This window comes from Bidens hawaiensis, unplaced genomic scaffold (assembly GCF_021521415.1).
Source record: "Bidens hawaiensis isolate Kalapana, Puna unplaced genomic scaffold, B.hawaiensis_p1.1 tig00060769_1, whole genome shotgun sequence".
Classification (NCBI taxonomy): Eukaryota; Viridiplantae; Streptophyta; class Magnoliopsida; order Asterales; family Asteraceae; genus Bidens; species Bidens hawaiensis.
Window position 1 is genome coordinate 8,324 of NW_027506469.1, and position 12,009 is coordinate 20,332.

The window sequence follows — 12,009 nt, forward strand, 5'->3', positions numbered from 1 at the left end:
TACCTCTAAAAAATTAAGAGATCCCTCACTTATGCTTTATATTAACAGTAACCCGTCACTTTAAACGATATTATGTCTTAGTTGACCTTAAAGCCACTATTGGTTGTTTCTTGGACTTCCATGAAATATGATAATTGCCAAGAATCACGAAATAACCACTGAATGATCTTATAGTGTTCGGAAAAGAAGCCCCATCAAAGTCACAATATGTATAAAGATCAAAAGTAGGAGAATTATTAAAGAGTAAGCCTTGTGAAAGAGTTCCTTTGACATAAGATAAAGTATGTAAGGTTTTAGTCCAATAAGAAAGTCGGATCTTGCATGAAGTGGCTAAAGAATTAAACTACAAAGGTTGAGTCAAGTCTTGTGTGTGCGAGATAATTCAAATTTCCTACCAATTGCGCGATACCTTTTGAAGGACCAAAATATTTTCTCCCTCTCTAAGTTTCAATTTCAAATAAAAGGAAGAGAAACTTGTGTGATGGGTAGGCCAAAATCATCAAACTTTAGCTAACAAATCAGTAGCAAACTTCTTTTGAGACATGATAAGACCATCTTGATGACAAAGCACCTCCATACCAAGGGTTGATCATAATCTCCAACCTTGTAACACCTTTTTTTTATTAATATAGTGGTGATAGACATTTGTCATCACCCGAGGTTTTTGTGTCGGTGATCATAAACTGATCAAAGGCTTTTCCGGCCTCGTAACAAATCTCTGTGTTTATCCTTATTTTAGCTGCATATATATTTATCATTATTGTACAAGCACTCTACCTCACAAATTCATATTTGGTTACATTATCCTTAAAACGATTTTTGACCAAAACAATTTGGCGCTCACCATGGGGTAAGTGGTGCTTTAATCCAGAATATTTATCATCAGTTTTCAACATTTTTAACATATACCATTACCAATGGCCTCTCAACAAACCTCTGCTTTAACTACCATGCCTTCATCATTTTCTCTCTCATGAAAGGCTTCATTGCCGATGTCTCCTTCACCCGTGGGAGTAAAGAGGACCGGTGCTGCTGGGAGCAAGATGCAAACTCCAGTCTTCCAAGGCTCAAAGTCCTCTGCTGCCACTTCTGTGGTAACTTCTAACAATGATGTTTCTACTATGTTTTCACAGGTTAAGGCATACATGGAGCAGCAGAACAAAACCAACCAAAGGATCCTACGCGAAATTGAAGATCTCAAGAAAACAAAGAGGTCAGCGGAGGATAACACTCCTTGATGCCTAGGGTTCTAGATTTCGCCACTCCATGATCTGGCTCAACATCCTCAAGGATCTTCCATCCTTCAACAAGGATTATCGCTCTTCCAACCGTCATCCTCTATCCTTCAACAGCAAAATGAAAATTTTCAAGCTCAAATGACAAAAACCGAAAAATCCGAAACTAGACCGAAACCGAAATGAAAACCGAGACCGAACGGTTTCAAAAACTCCAAAAACCAAAGTTTTGGTTTTCAGTTTGGTTTTAGCCAAAAACCGCACCACGCACACTCTTAGTTTGAAAAATAAAAACACCTTCAACATTGGAAATTCTCTAAAGGACTAGTTTTGCCATTATGTCATAAATAAAATATAGGTTGTAAAGGAGACAAATGGGATTATGATTTATAGATTTGACAAAGACACTTGAATAATCAATTCTTTCACTTGTTTAAAAGTTTAAGGTCTCGCCCCCCACACTATAAATACGTTATACATGAAGCTATTATTTCCATATATGTTCCTCCTTATTCCTTAACTACATTCTATAAATGGATACTACCGTCAACATCCGTCCCGACGGAGTTTCACGTTCTCGCTGTCAACGACAGCACCGTCCCGGTGTTTTTGCTTGAGTTGTACGAGATGAAAGTCTCATATACAGTTCTCAGGGGGGGTCGCACCTATATCAATAAAGTTTATGATTGGTTTGAAGAGTGTCTAGAGATTCAGGCGATTGCGGATTATATAACTAGTAAATATGTTCCTCATGTAAAAATATTTATTGTCTAGGAGGTATTACGCTTATTTGTTTTTAAGTACAAGTGGCCGCAATCGCCTGAATCTCGAGACGCTCTTCAAACCAATCATAAACTTTATTGAGATAGGTGCGATCCTGTAACACCCCAAAATATTAATCGAGTCGAGTATGAAACATGAAAAGTTTGAAACACGTAACTAGGATAATATTCAACCTAGTTAGTACTTAAGTTAATAATGGTGAAATATTTATATATTTCAAAAAGTATTAAACTAGATAACTTATGAATCATGAGGGGTTGAAGTTGTCAAGTTAGAAAGTAGAAACCTTAAAAAGAAAATAAATTGTGAATAACCTTAAGATTGGAAGAAAACTAGTTATGCTGAATAACATGAAATTGAGCATGTATATGTGTTAGTCTAGCATTAAATGTTAAGATTATTGCTAGACTAAATTAAATTTTGTGTTTTAAACTTGTTGATGTTGAATAATAGAATTTGGATGAGGAACAAGAAAATTTATGTTTAGAACACTGATGTTAAGGCTATGTTATTGACCGCACACCAAGTGTTTGATGAAATGCTCACATGAAACTTGAATTGTGCAATATAGTATGAAATCCGTCACTTTTGACAGATTTAAATAGTTAATTTGCAGAGCGCGTATCTCACTCGTCGTTAAGAGTTAGAGGACCGGCCTTATATCGTTGGAAAGGTCTATGTGTCTATTTCAATTCATATTTGATCATGAAAGTCTAAATAGGATCGAAGTTGTCCAAAACATTAGACCAAAGTGACTAGTCAGGATATAAAACATGCTGACTGGAAATATTTATGCTTATGTCCTGATTTTGTAAAAATCATAGAAAAATAGTTAGAGGGTGTGCCTTATATGATTGAAAAGGTATTTTAGTCCCCTACGATTCATCTTTGAACATGTTGAACCAGTTCGGATGTTACATGGCTCAAAATGGCTGATTACAGCAGCGATATAGGAAATCGTTGCACATTAATAAGGATAATTAGCAATCGAGAAAACACATAAGATTGCATATACTTGCATTAGGCATGATGCATTGATTTTAGAGAAATATTAACACTTTATGTGACATACTTAAAGTGTCTAAAGGACTTGCAAATGGTTTGTATGAGTATTTACATCATTGTATGTAATGATTAGAGGATATACATACCTATGTGCTGTTTGACTTTTAAAAGTGAAACTGACAAAAGAAAAAAACTAGTGTTTTGATAAATTGGTATGTATGATTCCATAGGATTATGTGGTCGTGTTATATAATGACTAACCCGACAATCTTGTGGAAATTGGACAAAGTTTGATATTGTCAAGCTAGGTGGAGGCTTGGATGAAACGGGTCAAACAAGCTAATGGAGTGCGTGGGAGTTCTAGTTAACAAAAGAAAGGTAAGTGATTTTGTTCACTTCAAATTATAATCTAAAGTTCCTTGTCAAATTGCTTAAATGACTAACAAAAGAATGAAATGATAAGAAAACTCAAGAAGGGTAGTTTGGGGGTATTAAGGTACAACCCGAGATTGGGTTGTAATCTTTAATGTTAGAGACTTGGTTCAAATTGGCCCAAAAGGGTCAAATGAGAATTGAAAACTAATAATCCTAGTATATGGGACAAGGATTTTATTGGTTATCGGGTGTGGTTTATAGACCAAGTCATAAAGGGGTATTATGGGTAAATTGGTGTTAAATCACTATTTTGGTAATAACCCGTTGTAAGATTAAGATATAAAAAGGAGTGACCCGGAATGGGTATATGCGTGAACGGGTCATACATGTCTAATGGTGAAACTATTACCATTTAAAGTTGATATATAATGCTTGTCCTGTTGAGTATTGTCCTACAGGTAAGCATGATGGTAATAGAATGCATTGTCGAGTTCTCTAAAAGGAGTTACAAGGTATTGGTAACGGGTCACAACCTTGACCCTGCCAGGTACGTGAATTAAATTATGATGTCAGTTAATGTTAAAAAAAAACAAAACGCCCTCGAGGCAATGGTATATGGGTGCATTTGATATTAACGGGTCGTCCAAAGCATAAAGAGTCAAACGACAAGGTTAGTGTAGACATTGACTTAAAAATGAATAACGGGGTCGTGAAGATTAGATTTACGAACCATGAAGTTACCGGCTACAATATGGTTGTAGTGTAAAAAGGGTAACGGGATAACAGGGAAACGGGAAATGGGTTCGTACTCGTTGGTTTAATCTGTAATTTTAAAACCGTTTAACTCGTACAGTTAATCCGAATAAGTAAACTGTTGTATAAACGACTCATGGGGTAGTAGAGGCTAAGGTTTTGTGCATGAACGTGCAAATCCTAATTATTGATTGCAAATATAAAAGAAGGACAAAAGGGGGATAATACTAAGTGAGAACACTTAGACCCTTTTAATGTTTAAAAAGAAAAATTGTATAAAGACAATTATAGGGAAAGTTAAGTACACTTGTGTTTATTACAAGTATATGTGAAGTATGTATGACTAATTGTTATGATGAATTTCCATGAAAGGTATAACTTAATTGATGGACAAGGATTGACGGTCAAGCTGTCGAAGAACTGAACACAACCATACCTAACAAGCTTCCGCTATATTAATTCATTTTAGAAGACAGTCTAATATTAGTCTTCGTATCATATAAATATAAAATTTGTAAAATTTTCATTACTAGTTATGTATGTCGTGTCATGTTATCACGTCATCCGTAAAAGTTTTAAATAGACATGGTTTTTAAGTCCTAACGAGTGTATGTTTACGCCTAAAAATGTTATAAATGGGTTAGGGTCTTACAGATCCCCCCTCCGAGAACTGTATATGAGACTTTCATCTCGTACAGCTCAAGAAAAAACACCCAAGTTCCGATTCAATCTGCTATGAAGATAAGAATAAAAAAAATCCGAAAGTTCTTCTTCTTATTTGTGGCGATAATACCAAAATATCAAGTTGGCTCAGTTGTCTTTATCTTGATCCTTACGGGCTTCTTGAATTATCTCTTCCGTATGGTAACCGAGATCCCTTGGGATCTCGGTGGGCTTTTGGTTGTTTGGGCCAGCTTGTTTTGGCTCCCTATATATAGAACATCTTGTATAGGGTTTTAGGTTGTTCAGATTGAGAAAAGAAAAACACTTTGAGAGCCACCCTCTAGAGAGCATAAGATTCTGTGTGAATCGGTTTATGTATTAGACGATTTATTGTTAATAAAATCGTATGCATTGAAACCATATTACATCGTGTTCATCTTGTTCTTCATTTATATTGTTCTTGAATCACCACGTTAACTAGATTCCGCATATTTGACGTGTTTAGGTTGATATCATATTGTAGTGATCCAGATTTGGGACTTACAATTGGTATCAGAGCTTCAAGATTGCAAGAGTGCTAATACTCCAATGGCTGAAAGACCACTCTTATCGTATGATCCTGAAGGGAGTCCCGTAGATCAAACATACTATCGATCGATGATCGGGTCTCTGATGTATCTCACAGCCAGTCGTCCCGACATAATGTTTGTAGTCTGTCAATGTGCTCGATTCCAGGCTAATCCTAAACTCTCTCATTTAATTGCTGTTAAACGAATTTTTAGATATCTGAAGGGACAACCGAAGTTAGGTCTTTGGTATCCCAAACAATCAGAATTTGATCTTTATGCTTTTGCTGATAGCAATTATGGTGGAGATGACATTGACAGGAAATCCACGTCAGCTGGCTGCCAGTTTCTCGGAGATAGACTCATTTCATGGCAGTGTAAGAAACAACAAACAGTGTCAACTTCGACAGCCGAAGCAGAGTATGTTGCTGCGTCTGCTTGCTGTTCTCAGGTTATCTGGATGCAAAATCAGTTGCTTGATTACGGTTTGGAATTCCTTGACACTCCTAATTTTTGTGATAATGATGCAGCAATAGCTATTGTGAAAAACCCTGTCCAACATTCTAAAACCAAGCACATCGACATTAAAATTCATTTTATTCGTGACTGTTTCGATCGAAAATTGATTCATCTTGAACAGGTCCACACCGATAATAACGTGGCGAACCTATTTACAAAACCGGTCGGAACCGCAAAATTTAATGTGCTTGTGAGTTTTCTTAAAATGCTTCGTTTCGAGGATTGAGTCTTTTTAGGAGTAAATTTGTACCTATTTTGTTTGTTTTTGCACAAATTTAGGGGAAGAAATTTAAAAAATTCAAAAAGAGTGTGTGTGCGTTTAATAATAGAAAAAATCTATGTCTTTCAAACTTCACTCTCGCTTAAAATTATGTCGTTTGCTCAAGTTTGAATAACGTATACTTGTATATGTTTGGTCCGGTGATCTACTTGTAGATTCACAGGATAGCCATTTGTCTAAAGACTGAAAGCATCCGGGGTGATTGTGATGTGTTTTTGTGTTTTGAATTCTTTCACTTAAAATTATGTCGGTAATTCCAAGTTGGAGGGACACGTATTTTCATATGTGTTTTGGTCCTGTTAACCACTAGTGGTCATACGGGATAGCCATTTACCTGAAAACTGAAGAGTGACCGGGGTGACTGAGTTCTTAACATGTGTGTCTTCTGTAATTTCAAGGGAAGTGATATTACTATTCAGTTAACAGCTTTTTAGAAGCTTCAAAATATTTTCAAATGAAAATTGATCCAACCTTTGGAAAATGATAGGTAAATTGTTTTTGTGTGCCTAACGGGTGAAGTTATTAAGCTTAAAAGGCTCTAGAACAGTCATTGATTTGTATGGTAGCTTTCCATGATGCGTAAAAGTTAAAGTGATATAAACTAAATTTGCTAAACTTAATGTGGAAAGTCATTTTGAAGACATGTGCATGTCTCCAGATACATCTCTCCGAATGATAGGCAGAAAAGCAATTACCCAGTCATACACGAGCCCGTTGGTATTTGGTCCCCGAAATGAAGTATCTTATTGAGAATGACAAAGAACAAATGTGAACAAAATTACTGTAAATATATAATCAACCAAAAGTTGATAAATGTTCACAAGCTTTTAAGAAAAACACAAACATGAGGGTTAATAACAGAACTACAGGGGTGGAGGCAATAATATAAGTCCTTTAACATCTCGAAAGAAAGGCCTGTTAATTAAACTGTAAGTCCAACATTCAACCTCAAATATGTTTGCAAATTTGAAAAGAAAAATCAAATAAACAAGTTCTGTCATTAAAAGTTATTAAACCAAATCCAGGGGGTTGGAGTCAAATTGGGGTGATCTGGGGAAAGCCAAATACGCTTTGAGAATAGATAGGAGACATCACAGGTCCATGAGTGATGTCCATCTAAGCTTTATGCCTAACTGAACCTTAATCATATCAATGATGCGATGAAAAATCATGCTAAGTATGGGATACACGCTATCAATCTGTCTCTTAATGTCATAATAACGCTGAACATGAATCTTTGTGAAAGCACCTTAAATAATATGATTCCATGTTCGGATCTTTTCATAAATGCGGCAGTTTTATCAAAAACTAAAATTTGATCCCAAATTTTAGCTAAATTACAAGAAGACCGAGTGATTAAAGTTGTTTTGTTTGTTGTTTTTAGTTTAATTTAGTTCATTTATTTAATTCTTTACTTCTTGATTACTCTTGTCGAAACAAATGTGTTAAGAAATCGTTTTGAAGTTTTCAGGTCATGAAATCTGATATCGGTTATTGTGTTACAGTTGGTTTAGCTGGTATGATCACATTTCAAGTCTTTTCAAGAAAACTAAAAAAAACAGAAAAATAAAAATTACAAAAATATGTCTGTTTTATTTTGTTTTATTTAATTGTTTTAAAAAAAATATATTTTGGTTGATCTTTCTATCAAAGTTGATTGTTCTTTCAAGACTGATTTCTTGCAACGGAAGCAAATGAAGTATCTGAGATTCAAATTGGATGATGCTCTAAATATGGGGAGATGGTAGAGTATTGGATGCAAATGCTGAAGTTGTTGATCATGTTCAAGTAAAGATTCTGAAGATCTTGAAAGCATCAGTCTAAAGGCGATATTGTTGGGTCATAAATTGGTTAGAATGACGCATATCAAAGGACCACAACATGATCAAGACTAAAGTAATGTAAACAAAGACAAGTCGAAGAACTACATTGGTATAATACCGAAATCCCTATGAATTTCGGTTAGGCTGGTCTGAAGTGAAATAAACAAGAACGAAGCTACAAACCAAGGGGGAGATTGTTGGGTCCATATTTGGTGGTTTGTGCTTAGTTCTATGTTTGTTGGGTTGAGTATGTAATATGGGCTTGGGCTGCGTATGTTAACCGAGATCCCTTGGGATCTCGGTGGGCTTTTGGTTGTTTGGGCCAGCTTGTTTTGGCTCCCTATATATAGAACATCTTGTATAGGGTTTTAGGTTGTTCAGATTGAGAAAAGAAAAACACTTTGAGAGCCACCCTCTAGAGAGCATAAGATTCTGTGTGAATCGGTTTATGTATTAGACGATTTATTGTTAATAAAATCGTATGCATTGAAACCATATTACATCGTGTTCATCTTGTTCTTCATTTATATTGTTCTTGAATCACCACATTAACTAGATTCCGCATATTTGACGTGTTTAGGTTGATATCATATTGTAGTGATCCAGATTCGGGACTTACAGACTCAAACTCACTTTCAGCTAATTTAATGATTGATTTTGAATTTTACTTGTGTTTGCAGTCACCGTTGTAGACAGCAGCAGCAGAGCTTTACAAGTTTTGGGTTTAGACAACGAGAGCACCTCCGATTTGAAGGTGGATTTAATCATGACGGATTACTCAATGCCTGGAATGACAGGGTTTGAATTGCTCAAGAAGATAAAGGTTTGGTGAAATTTGATTTGATTATTTGTTGTTGTTTGAGTTTGATATGAAGATGGATGTTGGTTAATTTTGTAGAACTCTTCAACCCTTAGAGGGATACCGGTGGTGATTATGTCATCGGAAAACATACAATCTCGCATACATCGGTATGATTACGTCACGTTATTATTTTACTTTTTACTAGGTTAGTGTCTCGTGTAAGACACGGGTGAAAATTATAGAAAACGTTCAATATACGTATATGAATTACATAATTAACATTATAAATGATAATTAATGGATATACATAATAGAAGCAATATGTATGAAGATAATCGATCTATATATGCATCCTTAAAATCAATCGAACACAAAAAACAAACGAAACAGAATGTTATTCGTACTTACAATTCCAGCGCTGGTTAAATCGAATTTAATATCAAAACGTGATAAACATTGAGAATTCGATGGAATTAATGATGTTTTAATATTTTTATAACTGAAATGATATTGTCAATCATTTAAAGCATTTACGACACATAACATATTTTCTAAAACACATAAATTAGTAAGAATAATTTGTATTTGTATTTTATATAAATTTAAATGGATGGTTGTGAATCTACACATATTAAGGAAAATAGAATGTTATCATCAATTCATCATAGTCAAGTTGGTAGGCCACAAACATTTTAAAAGCAATGTAGAGATTTCTATTTCCATTGAAATACATTACTTGAATACAATAAGTCTTTCTTTAAATATACAACAAATAAATTATATTCATCTTATTATAAATACAAAATGAAATGTTTTGAAATATATCTAAGTTATATACATAACGTATTCTAAAAGTAAAGTTCATTTTTCATATAATGAAATTACTAGAAGCCTAGAATTGAGCTTAGTGGAAGGGTTAGGAGAAAATAAAATAAAATTTATAGATTCATCATCATCATCATTATCGTACTCAGTATATCCCATCAATAGCAAAGCTATGGTAGAGTGAGAGTAGGGTAAGATGTAGACAATCTTACACCTACCCTATAGGGATAGAGAGGTTGCTTCCGGTGAGACTCACGGCTCAATAGTAGTTTTGCATCAAGCCTTGGATATAAGGCACATAACACTCAATCATCGGGACACCGGCTGATCGGTGCATGTACCCTTGTCTTTCGGCTATCAAAATTTTTAGATTTATAGTCTGGGTAAAATAGCCATACGGTTTCAGGTAATTAAATCAGGTATCACTTGATATCATACCTCTACACGAACCTGTGAATATTTTGTTTATTAGTCCCACAATGAGCGTCACAAATATTTCAAGTATTCAGGTCCTTTTTTCTTCTGGCCTTAAGAGTTATTAAGAAATAATAAAGTAATTAATCATTATATTTGTACAAATGACCAGAGAAATGATATTTATTGTTGTCAGTTTTTATAATTTGTTTGTGAAAGAGTATATGATTCTACAATTAGATACATAATTAAGAACATATTTTAACAAATATTATTCACGTGTTGTTAACAACAGATGTTTAGAAGAAGGAGCTCAGGAATTCATAATGAAACTGGTGAAGCTCTCGGATCTACAACGTTTGAAAAACTCCATCCTCAAAACAGGATCCAACTTACAGGCCGGACAGGAACTCGTAAAAGAGAACATAAACCCGGTCAAAACTCACCACCCAGACCCGATTACCATGACTGAACCCCATCTCCACCCTCTTCACCGCAACAAGCGCAAACAGAGCGAGCTACCATGTAGGTTGTGCCAATTCTTTTTCTTAATAGTTTTAAGTTTTAACAACCATGGTTCATTTAGCAAACAATATAAAATATACAATATTAATATTTTTTTTCTTGGTGTGCATCTTGTTGAAACCAAACCTGAAGATAAAATTTCTAGAAAATCAAAACCAGAGACCGGACCAATATATATATATCAATGTTGTAAAAGTCGCTAGGCGGCCAACCCCCTTGGAGGGAGTACTCGGAGAGTACTCGGACATGATAAATATAAAGAAAATTAATTTTTAGGTAATATATATATTTCAAATATCATAAGTTTACTAAAATTTATAACAAAATAAGTGAATATCAATATAAATAGAGGAATACATTTTTAAATACTAAATTATTTTAAAAATTGTTAATCATTAATTAAAAAAAATGATATTCGTTCTTTAATACTATAAAAATACGAATTATGTTGTATTTTTAAGTCAAAATAGGCCCAAGTTAACCGATTCGATGTATTTCTGGCTGATGTTAACCACCTTTAAACAATTTTTAATGACTAGGCGGGATTAAAGAAACTCCCATCAGCATCATACCTTGTAGCGAGTACTCGGCCTTGTAGACCTACTTTTACAACATTGATATATATAATGGATTGGTATTGATATTTCTGGGTTTGGCTGGTCTCTAGTTAGGCCATGGCTGAATATGAATTATTTGTGATAATATGTTAATTGTAATAAATTTTCAGACACGCTGTTGAATCAGAAACCCAAGAGGGTCAACTTGCCAAAGTCTGCGAGTCAGTATTTATTTAAAACATTTCTAGACTTAAGGCATTTCAAATTGGTTTAAACTTTAAACTCAAACTCAAACTCAAACTATGAATTTCTAGGTAGGGAAATCCAAAGTGTAAATAAGTCAAGAAGATAATAAAGATTATTCAAAATTTAAGACTAAGTTATGTCCATCATCCTCGTGGTATGTCAAAAAATTCAGTAATAAATCTTCAAGTATGAACAATTACTGTTCATTCAACATGCATATTACTAGTCTCTGACATTGAAATAGTATGCTAACATTGATGAACCAAAAAACATGTGTATCTAGTGAAACAATATACTTGAGTTCAGATCAATTCTTCCGTTTCAAGTCATAGGCAAAAGATCAAGAAACAGGCAAAAGATCAATTCTTGATCGCATACGCAATCGACATATTTTACTCACTAATCTTGAACAATAAAAATTGTAAAAGTAAAAAAAATTGTTTTAGATCTACACAATCAATCTAGAAAGTATTATTCAACCCACCTTCTAGATATTATTTTTCAGGCTCTTGAACTACACTAAATCAATGTTCTTGAAGATCACAGGTGTGAAATGGTGTCTATTAGCTGTGAAAAGAAGCCGTAAAGATTAATCAGATTGACAGAAAACCAAGGGGAAAATATCAAAACGAGTAAAC

The 12,009-nt window shown here is 34.4% G+C and overlaps 1 pseudogene; it reads left to right on the top strand.

Moving 5' to 3' along the window:
• Positions 1-845: 845 nt before the first annotated feature.
• LOC143617924 (two-component response regulator ORR3-like) lies at positions 846-10,572 on the top strand (annotated as a pseudogene).
• The last annotated feature ends 1,437 nt before the right edge of the window (positions 10,573-12,009 follow it).